Source organism: Lissotriton vulgaris, unplaced genomic scaffold, assembly GCF_964263255.1.
Source record: "Lissotriton vulgaris unplaced genomic scaffold, aLisVul1.2 SCAFFOLD_1158, whole genome shotgun sequence".
In the NCBI taxonomy this organism is placed as follows: domain Eukaryota; kingdom Metazoa; phylum Chordata; class Amphibia; order Caudata; family Salamandridae; genus Lissotriton; species Lissotriton vulgaris.
Window position 1 is genome coordinate 512,610 of NW_028252352.1, and position 14,865 is coordinate 527,474.

General features: G+C 41.6%; 1 pseudogene; it reads right to left on the bottom strand.

The window, feature by feature from the left end:
* Positions 1-7,378, bottom strand: part of LOC147662585 (NACHT, LRR and PYD domains-containing protein 12-like) — a 129,840-nt pseudogene extending 122,462 nt beyond the window's left edge.
* Positions 7,379-14,865: the final 7,487 nt, after the last annotated feature.

The following is a 14,865-nucleotide window of genomic DNA, read 5'->3' on the forward strand; positions in this document are numbered from 1 at the left end:
AGAGTCACTTTGAGAGAGATATGAAGTAGGCTAAAGTTCAAAGATTCTCCTATCTAGGTATATTGTTTTCTTACACCAGCAATTGGGTCCCGCATTTAGAGCAGACAAGACTAAAATTAATTAGAACTGTGGAGGCTAAATTCAGATTTTCCCACAAGATAGGTAATAGATCTACACGCAATATACTCAAATTATGCAGTAGTAAGTGTGTCCCAGTAGCTAAACATGATGCTATAGTAAGGAGTAATGGCAACACACTCCCATAACAAACTTGTGAAAATGATTTTTTCTGCTGCTTGTTGGCAGCACCGAGGTCCACCTCTGTGTACATTTTAAGTAAAGAAGTGAGTGCACAATATGTTGCTGATATAATACAAGTGAGAACACTCTTTTCCTGGCGCAAGAAGGGAACAAAGTTTACCGGGGAATTAACTGAGGATGGTCCAGCCCTAAAATATTAAAATAAAATCCCTTGGTTAGCTTATATAGAGAAGTTACTCAAAGATGTTGATGAAGACCTGTAAATTTCAAATCCCACGAGCATACTGCAATATGGCAAGAAAGAAGCTGAAATAATTTATTTGGAGAAACAGTGGCAAGTCTAAGACAGCAGGGAAAAAAATAATATTGTTTAGATATGCGTCCAGCAGAACCTTTTCAGGGCTTCCCGAATATCTAGTCACAGTAACTAACAGGCAAGATAGATTTTGTTTGGCCAGACTACGGCTGGGCATACTACACCATCTTATGATATTTCCAAAATTAGAAAAACTGAAGTAAACAGCTCCCAGTTGTCCATGCGACGGAAAAAGAACCCAGTACACTATGCACTTTTTGCTCTTCTGCAGGTTTCATCAAGATATTAGATGGACATTTTTACGACCAATCCTTGTAACAAAGAAACTTTTTCTTTATAAGGACGCAATAAATTTTATATGTACTCCAGAAGGAAACAGCTCGTCGACCTGTCACAGGCCATATTACCCAGACTGTAAGAAGAATGAAATCCCTTGTACATTTGGATAAATTGGTTTATGAAGAAGATTGAATGATGGGTTCTAAAAGATAAGCCTATTTTATTGTGAAATAATAGGAGTTGTTTTATCAATCGATTTTTGTAATTCTTGTATCGAATGAGTTTTTTAATTAATATGAATGGAATTATGTTTAACATTGTATTATGACTTTTTTTAATATACTTTTATGGATCTCTAAAAAAGATTCTGAATAAAAGTGTTTGACTGACTGACTTTGTGACTACTACTTTTAAAATGAGTAACTCTGTAATATCGTATCTTTTGCTCTTTAAATTCCATATTTCACCTACTCAGTTTTTATTTATGGATTATAACTCATTCTTTATTTGTGATGTGATGTGTGTATACTTGTAAAGCGCACTATCACCTTACAGGCATCCTGGCGCTGTATACCGCTGTGGAACCCTTCCTGGCTTTCCCTGTGAGATGTCCCCTACTGGGCACCACCAAGGTGAAGCCAGGCATCCCAGCGCTTTCGGGCCATTGTGGAGATTAAGCAAGCTATTGCCCAGAGTTGCAAAGTTGGACCCATGATTAGAGTAGGCACCGAGGCGAGAATTATCGAGTCCGTGGACATTGAGCCCAAGACCCTGCCGCATCTGGAATTGAACCCTGGTCCCCGGTCAGACCTCTGCATCAGGGTCTGCCGCTTCTAACCAGTGAGCCACACTTGTCCACATTATTTTATTCTATTATATATATTTAATCATTCAGTTATTTGTTATTTTTTTGTAAATAGGGACTATGTTCTGTGCTCAGTCCCATGGTTTGAAGAAGGTGATTAAAAATGTATGTGATTAGGTTTATAAAAAATTATAATTAATCACTGGCTAAGATCACGAATCACTAACATCAACCAACTTAACTGAAAAATGAGAATCATCACTGCAAACCGAGAATACCTGACCAGCAAGTTACATGCAAATGAATGCCTATTAGGTGCTTTATATTATTCACATTAAGCTGTATTGTCACCCAACCCCTCAAAACAGCTTTTAAACCATTTTACTATTCAGCCCTGGGATTGGAACTTCACAACTTGGATTTATATTACAATACACTTTCATGGTTCTGGTTCCCATCCCACTGAAAGCTTTTCTAAGCCATAGGTTCATTCACCCTCAAACAGGGGTACTGGGTAAGTGGGGCACGTCTTTGATCTTCTTGCGTAGATCCTACAACACTCAGAGTGATAGGGTGAAATATTTTTTTATGCATGTCACTTTGACAATAACAACTAAACAAAGGTAAAGAGAATAGAAATTTGAGAGATGTACCTCTTGAAATAAGTGAGTATGGTGAACAATTGTATAACGGGGACCCCTCACCCCAAGTCCTTATGGATGCTGTCTCCTGCCCTGACTTTTCACCCACTAACCATTGATTTCAGGTGTTACTCCAATCAGTTCAATGGAAGCTGAAAAGACTACAAAACCCAGAAAGTGTTACATAGCCACAAAATAGTCCAGAACTGGAGGTATTGTCCATAATTGTCAGGGATCAACAACCAGGCGCCCAAGAGTCCACAGGAGTGAAGAGAAATCCCCTTAACCTCTAAAAAACAACCACAGGATTGATGAGTAACATGCACTCCTATGGGCTGTTCTCTAAAAGTATGGGGGAAAATTCCAAGGAGTGTCCACCACTCTCCCCATACGTGGGGTGGAATTCCAGGAGGGTAACAGGTCTGTCTGGTCTCAAGATGCTGCAAGGAAACAATAGGAGGATACCAATACACTGTGATATACAAGTTTACCCAGAATTACATTGACATGTGATTAGCATTGCATTACACTTACCCCAGGTAGGTCCCGAAATGTCCTTGAAGAGAGATGTGGGTAATATACTGGACTCGAGAAGATAGGAGTCCTGAGGGACTGGGAAGGGCTAATCGATATCGCACTCACACGACATACAATCATACAGACCAAAAAGAAAGTGCCAAGGAACAGCTAAAGGGTTTTAACGTAGGGATTTGAGGAGCAATGAGCGGCTCTTCTGGGGCACCGAAGAGCGGAGCATCTACTCTCTCAAGAGAGGCGAAGCCCGGCCTGGGACCAAGCGCCAGGCGGAGCAACACTCTCTCAAGCAGGGATAAGGAAATGATATGGGAAAGTCGGCTCTATGATCCGTTCACAAGTGGTGTGTTCAGGCTCGGCACACCAAATGCGGGGAAATACAAACTTTGGCTTTCAAGCCAAACGTGCACCAAGCGGTGCGGAAATGTTTAGTACATCAAAGGCAGAGAAAACAAACTTCGGCTTCCAAGCCGAGACTTGCACCGAGCGGTGCGGTAAGAAATAAGGACCCGGCTTTCTGTGGCAGCCGGGGGCGTGCAATGAGGTAGGCGGGGGAAGTCCGCGCTGAGAAAAGTATCTCTGCAATCTCCCCGAAAGCAATCTTCGGAGAGTGGAGGATTCGGGCTGGAACAAGAAAGCGAGCGCCACACTAGGAGTGATGGCGTTAGCAACAAACAGGAACTGGAAAGGGGGCGTGGTCACGGCAGTAAGCCAAGCGTCGGCTTCAAGGTAGAGCGTCCCTTTACGTGATTCAGGGACTGTCTCTAAAGAGCATACTCTGTGTACTCTATGGGGGAGTGTGGGAAAAGAGACATGGGGTTTACTACTAATCACATGTCAATGTCGAACCCTCGTTGCTATCCTCAAACCCCTAACAGTACCCCTCCCCAAAGGCCTATTCAGAGGTCGAGGTTTAGTGGGATGTAGAGTGTGAAATTCTCATATTAATCTAGCAGCGTGGATATGTTCCGCTGGTTCCCAGGATCTATCCTCAGGTGGATAGCCTACCCAATCCACCAGATATTGTAGTTTACCCCTGACTCTACGGAAGTTCAAGATTTTCTGGACTTCATATTCTTCTTCTCCCTGAATGGTTAGTGGAGGGGGAGGCGTGTCTGGGTTTACAGGGGGTATGTATTTTTAAAGCAGTGAGCAAGGAAAAACGGGGTGTATCTTGGTTTGTGGAGGTAACTGTAGTTTCAAGGTGACTGGGGTAATAACTTTTGCTATAGGAAAGGGTCCTATGAATCGGGGATGGAATTTTCTTGACCCTTCCATTCTAAGGTTCTTAGTGGAAAACCAGACTCTCTCTCCTACGGTATAAGTGGGTTCTTTTCTCCTATGTTTGTCTGCCTGTTGTTTCATGGCTTCTTTGGCTTTATGCAATTCACCTTTTGCTGCTTCCCACACCTCTTTGATTTGCTTATGTTGTTCTTCTAGTGCTGGGACTTTGGCTGGTGTATGATCCAAGACTAAGGGCAGCATTCTAGGGTGTTGAGCGTAATTAAAATAAAAAGGAGACACGCCTGTAGCCGAATGTTGTGAATTATTATAAGCGATCTACGCTAAGGGAAGAGCTTGAAATCAAGTGGAAGAGAGAGTGGTAAGCAAACAGCGGAGATACTGTTCAAGGGTTTGGTTGGTTCTCTCGGTCTGTCCGTCTGTTTGTGGGTGGTAGGCTTTTGTTAACCTATGATCGATGGCTAAAGTTGAACATACCCCTCGCCAAAATTTGGATACAAATTGGGGACCTCTGTCTGAGATGATCACAGAAGGCAAACCATGGAGACGTACAACTTGCTCTAGGAACACCTGCGTTAATTCCTTAGCTGAAGGAATCTTTTTCAGGGGGATGAAGTGTGCCATCTTGGATAACATATCAACCACTACATATATGGTGTTATAACCTTGACATCTGGGTAACTCAGTAATAAAGTCCATGCTAATCGTATGCCAGGGTGAAGAAGGAACTGCTATGGTTTTTAATAATCCTGTGGGTGCACAATGAGAAGCCTTTTGTCTAGCGCAAGTAGAACAGGCCTTAACAAATGACTGGATATCTTGAGACATGTTCTCCCACCAAAACCATCTGTTACATAGATTCTGGGTCTTCACTCTTCCTGGGTGACCGGCTAGCACGCGGTCATGACACCTTCTATTATTTGTTTATGTAATGCATGAGTGGGTATAAACAACTTTGTTTCATGGTAATACAACTCATCCACAATAGTGTTGACTTTGTCTTTTTCCCATTGTACCGGATGAATGGTGCCATATTGGGCTTTTAGCTCTTCGAGGAGGGATCTATTTGTGTCTCCTACACCAATGATTTTATGTACCGGTATGATAGGGAGAGAGCAGTCCCCAGTCTTTTCTATTGTGTGGCCCAAACGGGATAGTGCATCTGCTTTGCCTTGCTGGGGTCCTGGACGATAAGTGATGACAAAATCGTACTCGCTGAAGAAAGACACCCATCTCATTTGTCCAGGAGTAAGGGCTCTAGCTGTTCTGAAAAACTGGAGGTTTTTATGATCCGAGTAGAAGGTAACAATATGGGGGAGCCCAATAAATGATGTCTCCTTTCTTGGAAGGCTAATTTAATAGCCAATAGTTCCCGTTCTCCAATGGTATATTTTTGCTCAGCAGGTAGCAAGGTTTTGGAGTAGAAAGCAATGGGGTGTAATTGTCCAGTATTTATGTCTCTTTGCAACAACACTCCCCCTACTGCATACTGAGAAGCATCCGCTTCCACAAAAAATGGTTGGGTGTTTTCTGCGTGTTTAATAACAGGCGCAGTGGCAAACTTAGTTTTTAGATTCTGGAATGCTTGTTCCGTGTCATCGGACCAATGATAGGGGATTCCCTTCCGTAACAACCTTGTTATGGGTGCCACCGAGTCCGAAAAATGATCAATAAAACGCCGGTAGAAATTGGCGAAGCCCAAGAAGGATTGGACTTCCTTAACAGAAGAAGGACTCGGCCATTTTAGTAAGGCTTGATTGTTTTGGGGATCCATGACTATACCTTCCGGGTTGATGATAAACCCCAAAAAGTCTATTTCTTTCGTATGGAAGGTGCTTTTGTCCAATTTAGCATACAATTGGTCTTCCTGTAATTTTCTCAGAATCTTTTTTACATGGCCAACATGGTCCTGTTCGTTCTGGGAGAAAATGAGTATGTCATCAATGTATACTATGACAAAGATGTCCAGGTATTCTCTAAGTATATCATTGATGAAATATTGAAAAGCCGCAGGGGCATTACAGAGGCCAAAAGGCATTACACAGTCCTCAAAAAGACCAAATTTTGTTCTGAAGGCTGTCTTAAATTCATCCCCCTGTTTCACTTCAATAAGATGGTAAGCTCCCCTAAGGTCTATTTTAGTGAAGATTTTAGCTCCTCTTAGCTGGTCGAGAAGAACAGGGATGAGTGGAAGAGGATATTTATTTTTTATAGTGACTTTGTTTAGTGCTCTGTAGTCCAGGCATGCTCTCAGACCCCCTTCTCTTTGGTCTATAAAAAAAGAGAGGCGATGAGGCTGGAGACGTAGAATGACGGATAAACCCCTTGTTTAACATGTCATCAAGACATTCTCTTAGGTACTTAGTGGAGTGGTGTGGCTCACTGGTTAGAGGCGGCAGACCCGGAAGCCGAGGACGGCCCGGGACCAGGGTTCAATTCCTGGCGCGGCAGGGTCGTGAACCAGGGTCAGCGGACTCGATAATTCTCGCCTCGGTGCCTACTCTAACCAGGGATCACACTCGGCATCTCTGGGCATTAGCTTGCCTCATCTCCACAACGGCCCCCCACAAACGCCGGGGATGCCTGGTTTCACCTTGGAGATACCCAGGAGGGAACATCTCACAGGGAAAGCCAGGACGGGTTCCCCAGCGGTCTATAGCGTCCGGGTAGCAGTGCGCTTTACAAGACACACACATTTACATTACTTGGTCTCAGAAGGCGTAAGTGCATTGATCCTACTGCTAGGTAAATCTGCTCCAGGAATTAAATCGATGCGGCAGTCGTAACTGCGATGAGGGGGTAATTTGGTAGCTTCGATTTCATTGAACACTGCTTGAAACTCAATATATTCCTTTGGAATACTATCGGTCACAGCTATGTTGTGTATGGCACATTGTAAAGGGGGAATCTCTTCTCTTACCTCTTGGTAACAATGCAGAAAACAATATTGAGATTGCAGGACAACTTCTCTAGTGGACCAATTTATCCAAGGATTGTGTACTTGTAACCAGGGGATACCCAGGATAGCGCCAAAATTGGGAGCATCAATTAGATCAAACACTATTTGCTCTGAATTCCCATTACTCAGTACCATTACTAAAGGTGGTGTTTGATGGACAATTAAACCAAAGGATAATTCAGTACCATCTACCGCTCTTATGGGTTCAGGGTGCTCTTTCGGGATAAACGGGAACCCTAACCTTTGTGCCAGTTTTATGTCAAAAAAATTACCTGTGGCTCCTGAATCAAGAAGTACGGACATGTCACCTCTACACTGTGCAGTATAAATAAAGGTGACATTGCGCGAGAAATGTTTTACTACTAGTTGTTTCTTGGGAGAGATCTGATTTTCCTTACCACTTGAAGAAGCGATCTCCTCATTCTTCAAGTGCGTTCGTTTTCCTGTTTCGGGGAGACATTGGTAATTCTTTTTATAGAGGTTTTGGGTCTAACAGGACATTCTTTGGCATAATGTCCTCATTTGCCACAATACAAACAGAGGTTGTTTTTACGTCTCTTTTCTTTTTCTTCTGCAGTTAATGGTCCTCTCACACTACCTATCTGCATAGGTTCTACGGTGTCTTTAACTTCCTTTTTCTCAGAACGGATCATGACATATTTGGATGCTAATCCTCTTCCTTTTTCACCACGTCTTTCATGCAACCGATGGTCCAGCTTGACTGTCAGTTCTATGAAAGAGGGACAATCCTCAGGAGGATTTACGATCTGGGACAATAAGTCTTTCAATTTATCCCCTAATCCTCGATAAAATAAGGAAGTTCTTTTATCTTCTGGCCAGTGGGTTTCTGCGACTAGTCTGTTAAAACTGGTTATATAGGACAAGAGGTCTTTGTTCCCCTGTTTGAGATTCAAGAGTTCGTTGTCACTAGCCTGCATGTAGGTGTGTTTGGCAAACAGACTTTTCATCTTGTCGTGGAATAATTGATAATCATTCAAGAGAGGATCATTAGATTCTATCAATGGAACCGCCCATTCGGCCGCATTGCCTGCCAGATAAGAGATAACAAAGGCAACTTTGGCAAAGTCATTGGGAAAGGATGCAGGTTCACACAAAAACTGGAGCGGGCATTGGTTCAAAAATACGTTGAATTTAGAACTGTCACCCGAAAACCTTTCAGGCATAGCTAAAGGAACAGGACTCGGAGTAAGAACGGTTACCTGTACCGGGGATAGGTCTCCTTATACTCTAGCTTCAGCTCCAGTGGGAGATGAGGGTAATGTGAATCTCGCGGGTTGGATGTAGGTTTTTCTAGTTTTAGGGATAGTGCCTGTATCTCGGTAATCAGGGTTTTTATGCTGCAAAGCTTCGGTCTGTAATCTCTGATTCTCCTGACGCAGTCTCCCTACTTCCGCCTGGAGTTCTACTACAGCTGCCGCTAAATCTTCCATGGTAGGGGTGTGTATCCTGGTGTCCATGTCTATCTCAGTACCGTCAGGATTCATCTTCACTCGGGTGAACAAAAACATGTGGGCTTGGCTTTCTGTCAGGGATCAAGAACCAGGCGCCCAAGAGTCCACAGGAGTGAAGAGAAATCCCCTTAACCTCTAAAAAACAACCACAGGATTGATGAGTAACAGGCACTCCTATGAGCTGTTCTCTAAAAGTATGGGGGGAAATTCCAAGGAGTGTCCACCACTCTCCCTATACGTGGGGTGGAATTGCAGGAGGGTAACAGGTCTGTCTGGTCTCAAGATGCTGCAAGGAAACAATAGGAGGATACCAATACACTGTGCTATACAAGTTTACCCAGAATTACATTGACATGTGATTAGCATTGCATTACACTTACCCCAGGTAGGTCCCGAAATGTCCTTGAAGAGAGATGTGGGTAATATACTGGACTCGAGAACATAGGAGTCCTGAGGGACTGGGAAGGGCTAATCAATATCGCACTCACACGACATACAATCATACAGACCAAAAAGAAAGTGCCAAGGAACAGCTAAAGGGTTTTAACGTAGGGATTTGAGGAGCAATGGCCGGCTCTTCTGGGGCACCGAAGAGCGGAGCATCTACTCTCTCAAGAGAGGTGAAGCCCGGCCTGGGACCAAGCGCCAGGCGGAGCAACACTCTCTCAAGCAGGGATAAGGACATGATATGGGAAAGTCGACTCTACGAGCCGTTCACAAGTGGTGCGTTCAGGCTCAGCACACCAAATGTGGGGAAAAACAAACTTTGGCTTTCAAGCCAAACGTGCACCAAGCGGTGCGGAAATGTTTAGTACACCAAAGGCAAAGAAAACAAACTTTGGCTTCCAAGCCGAGACTTGCACCGAGCGGTGCGGTAAGAAATAAGGACCCGGCTTTCTGTGGCAGCCGGGGGCGTGCAATGAGGTAGGCGGGGAAGTCCGCGCTGAGAAAAGTATCTCTGCAATCTAACTGAAAGCAATCTTCGGAAAGTGGAGGATTCGGGCTGGAACAAGAAAGCGAGCGCCACGCTAGGAGTGATGGCGTTAGCAATAAACAGTAAGTTGCTTAAAGAAGAAGGTAGATCTGCCCCGTATTTGATCAGGTATAGGCTCAGTAAGAGTCCAGAATCTTCAAAAGTCACCCATTTTAGCGATCACCAATTACTCAAGACCGTATACAATTTAAGCAGAAGCACTTTTATAGAAAATATATCATTTTTATTCTTGATTGATTCATATATTTTTATACATACCATAATTGTACAAACTCATTTTTTTGAAAAATTATAAGATAAAAACATCTATAAATATACACCACCCGTCATCCTTCCAACATTCAAACTTCAACAAATTCATACATCGCAACCAATCATACTCATACAAGGCTCATTCAAACATTATGCTCAGATGGACTTTGAGGTAAATTGCTCTGAGAACATCCTGAATATTCCTCTCAGCCATAGGCCGGGGATAGATCGTACAATGTTCAGGGGAGATGGTTTCAACGCCGACGCGCGTTTCGGTGCCAGGCCCCCAAGATAGGCCGCACCTTCGTCAGGGCAAGAAAGGGGAAGGAGGGGTTGTATTCTGTAGTGAAATATATCTGATATCCAAGCGCTCTGTAGAAAAAACACATCTTTTAGTATAGTGTTTGACCCTCGTTTCAGACAACATTTTATATTAATATGTTCAGTGCTGGTCGCATAATAGCTAATCATAGTCAGGTTTCACAAGTATTAGATACACTTATTGGTTATCTTCATCTTTTTCCTTTTTACACAGTTTTCAAAATACATAGGAGAAATAGTTCTGTAATTCTTTAATTCATACGCAGGGGGCATTGGTGAGCTAGGAAAATGGGTGACATACAGGATAAAGCTAAAAACACTTAATAGTAAACATTCAGGAAATATTCCAAATCCATGCAGTGGACCCTCACACACACGCCAATTCATCTGGTGCATTACTCTTATGCAGTAAGCTTAGCTCATATACGCATTCATTCATCAACTTTTGTGTGTGTGGATATCCACCCTTACATAATCCATCACAGAAAACCTGGTTTTTCAGACACTGATCCTTTTAGTGTATCTCTGGACCCCATAGCAAGTCGTTTTTGTTTATACATAGTAGGCATAGCCTGGCATTCCAGAATACATCTGCGGGTAGCAAGCTATAGAAGTGTATTTCTAGACTCCTTATTATCTACCATTTATTAATATACCGTTGTGCCATTACCTTGGATTCAGAAACACCTCAGCGTATAGTCCGCTGTGGAGAAATGATGACCAATCTACTTCGATAAATGGCACGTTTTTGGCACCTTCCTGGGGTCCTATGCAAAAGATGAACGTCATAACCCTGTGTCACATTAGCCACATATTAGACCGCTTTTTTCCTAAATTTAAACAACTGCCTTCTTACCTCAATAGATATTTAAGGTGGGAGGGTACCTTAAATATCTATTGAGGTAAGAAGGCAGTTGTTTAAATTTAAGAAAAAAGCGGTCTAATATGTGGCTAATGTGACACAGGGTTATGACGTTCATCTTTTGCATAGGACCCCAGGAAGGTGCCAAAAACGTGCCATTTATCGAAGTAGATTGGTCATAATTTCTCCACAGCGGACTATACGCTGAGGTGTTTCTGAATCCAAGGTAATGGCACAACGGTATATTAATAAATGGTAGATAATAAGGAGTCTAGAAATACATTTCTATAGCTTGCTACCCGCAGATGTATTCTGGAATGCCAGGCTATGCCTACTATGTATAAACAAAAACGACTTGCTATGGGGTCCAGAGATACACTAAAAGGATCAGTGTCTGAAAAACCAGGTTTTCTGTGATGGATTATGTAAGGGTGGATATCCACACACACAAAAGTTGATGAATGAATGCGTATATGAGCTAAGCTTACTGCATAAGAGTAATGCACCAGATGAATTGGCGTGTGTGTGAGGGTCCACTGCATGGATTTGGAATATTTCCTGAATGTTTACTATTAAGTGTTTTTAGCTTTATCCTGTATGTCACCCATTTTCCTAGCTCACCAATGCCCCCTGCGTATGAATTAAAGCATTACAGAACTATTTCTCCTATGTATTTTGAAAACTGTGTAAAAAGGAAAAAGATGAAGATAACCAATAAGTGTATCTAATACTTGTGAAACCGGACTATGATTAGCTATTATGCGACCAGCACTGAACATATTAATATAAAATGTTGTCTGAAACGGGGGTCAAACACTATACTAAAAGATGTGTTTTTTCTACAGAGCGCTTGGATATCAGATATATTTCACTACAGAATACAACCCCTCCTTCCCCTTTCTTGCCCTGACGAAGGTGCGGCCTATCTTGGGGGCCTGGCACCGAAACGCGCGTCGGCGTTGAAACCATCTCCCCTGAACATTGTACGATCTATCCCCGGCCTATGGCTGAGAGGAATATTCAGGATGTTCTCAGAGCAATTTACCTCAAAGTCCATCTGAGCATAATGTTTGAATGAGCCTTGTATGAGTATGATTGGTTGCGATGTATGAATTTGTTGAAGTTTGAATGTTGGAAGGATGACGGGTGGTGTATATTTATAGATGTTTTTATCTTATAATTTTTCAAAAAAATGAGTTTGTACAATTATGTTATGTATAAAAATATATGAATCAATCAAGAATAAAAATGATATATTTTCTATAAAAGTGCTTCTGCTTAAATTGTATACGGTCTTGAGTAATTGGTGAGCGCTAAAATGGGTGACTTTTGAAGATTCTTGTCTCTTACCGAGCCTATACCTGATCAAATACGGGGCAGATCTACCTTCTTCTTTAAGCAACTTACTGTCCTTTCCCCCGCAGATCTGCCTCACATCCTACCCCCGGGGGGCCCCTCACTTTGTGATTTAGTAGTTAGCAATAAACAGGAACTGGAAAGGGGGCGTGGTCACGGCAGTAAGCCAAGCGTCAGCTTCAAGGTAGAGCGTCCCTTTACGTGATTCAGGGACCGTCTCTAAAGAGCATACTCTGTGTACTCTATGGGGGAGTGTGGGAAAAGAGACATGGGGTTTGCTACTAACCACATGTCAATGTCGAACCCTCGTTGCTACCCTCAAACCCCTAACAATAATGATCTGGATGGAGGTGACCCCCCGAGATGACGTACGTTAAAAGGACTGTACAGTGTGCGAAGAAGAATTCTGAATGTGTGATGGTTCTGCTCTATGACGGTTGAGGAAGTACATGGCATGCAGTGTGTGTGCACTGTTTGCAGGGCTGGAAAGGCTATTCTTCCACTTATTTTTTCCTATTGGGTTGCAGGCTAGGGAGCTGCTTTGAGATCTGGTTGGCCTGTGATCCAGCGGAAAGGGTAAAATAAATGTTATAATCATCCACATAATCTCCAATATATTATGTTCAGTAACTTTTCTGTAACCAAGAGTTTGGCCCATAGAAACTCTATAACCACTTTAATCATAAGGTCCTCCGATAAAACTTTGGAAGAGCTAATAGGGATTTCTTTGATCTAAATAATAAAATATGAATAGTCAATGCACAAACACAGTAGAATTTCAATTATTTAGTTATTTAAATGAATACAGGTAAATCACAATAGGGAAATACAGATCATGGCAAATACATAATAAAGCAATAATAAGCGTGAGAGGAGAGGGAGGGAGACAAAAAGAAGATATACATTGCAATTTCAGCATGCAATTCAAGATTTCATATGAACCTAAGATCAATGAGCTAATGCACAGCGTGCAATAGTCAGAAAATAGCCAACCCTTCAGCTGAAAAGGTATAGCTTGTGCAACATCACCAGCTGATGAAGTGCAAGGTAATCAGGATAGTTTAGTCTCAAGGGAGAATCAAAGCTTCGGACCAACAGCATATCACACCCAGGATGTACAAAGATAATAGCCAGCCGGCGTAGCATAGAGAATGCAGGAGCAAAGGCTCTCTTCTCATCTAACAGCTACTGCCCAGTTCTTTTCCCACAAAAGTTATTATACCACCAAAATGTTCACAATTCCAACCCCCAAATGTTTCATTTTCACAGTTTTACACAATTCTATTGGTTAGGATTCCAGGATAGTTCATCCAGAACTTTAACAATATAGTCCTTTGTTCATTTGCAAGACTTCATTGACACCTCAGAAGTAGGAAACACATTTGAGATTTCTTCATATCCCTGTGATCGCTTCCACATCAATTTGCAACATAGTGGGCTCAATTATTCATTGAAAGAAATACTCTAACCATAGGAAGGACATTCTAGTGATATGATGTGCACAACTAAAACTAATAAATCAGCTTTGTAGAAATTATGAAGGACAAAAGACATTCTTCTGAAGCATAAGATAGAAAGGAAAATAACCCTAGCAGGTTTTGAGGCCTTCACAGAAAAAACACAAATCTTCGTTTTCTACAGAATAAAATCCACTCTCATTAATAAAGTATAAAAAAATAGAAAAAGCATAAAGAACGATATAAGGAAAATGTCATTTCAATTAAACTCATAAACATCATCTGATGTTGAGTATTCAAAGAAGAGAATAACATAAGCAATCACTTTTCTACTTTTAACTCTTTATGATCAGAGAAAACATAGGAAAGAACATTTTTACCAAACATATAATAAACTCCAAGATAGACTGGATCAGTACCACCTCTCAATCCACAACCCCCCTTAATTAGGAAGGTATATTCACATTCACTAGAACCAATGAAATAATGGTTATGTTCAGTCTTTTGTCTTAGTAAGGAAACCTTCCCTTTTGATGCCAATCTAGAGTCATTGAGGCATATGTCTAACTTTATTATAATCACCCTCCCTAAGAGCCCATGGAGGTATATTAGTCTTTTGTTCTGCCACTTTTCTCTTAAACCCTTGTCACCAATCTTTACAGTATTTATAAATTCTAATTTTACACTGCGTATCTATTGGCTTTGTAGTATTAAATAAATCTCCCATGTACTTTACATCCTTTGCACTAGTCACTATATTAATAGGAACTTCTGGAAAATCCAAATCATACTTAGAACAAAAATATTGAAACTGCTCTTTGCAATAGAATAAACTTGTCAGTACACTACACAAAATTCCATATGTTGAAGAAAGGTGGTGATGAGTCACCCCTTCTGACACAGACATGGATAATTGTATGCACATATAATCTCTCGGATCCATAGTATCAATGTAATCATATAGAAGTTTTGTAAAAACATTCAACAAAAAGTCGTTAATAGAATTATCTTGGTGTAAATCCTTCCCTGTTATTTTTTAAATATTAGTCTTTGAATCTTCTTTCGGAACTTTTGTTACATCTGTTATTGTATTAACATATTCATTAGTAGGTTT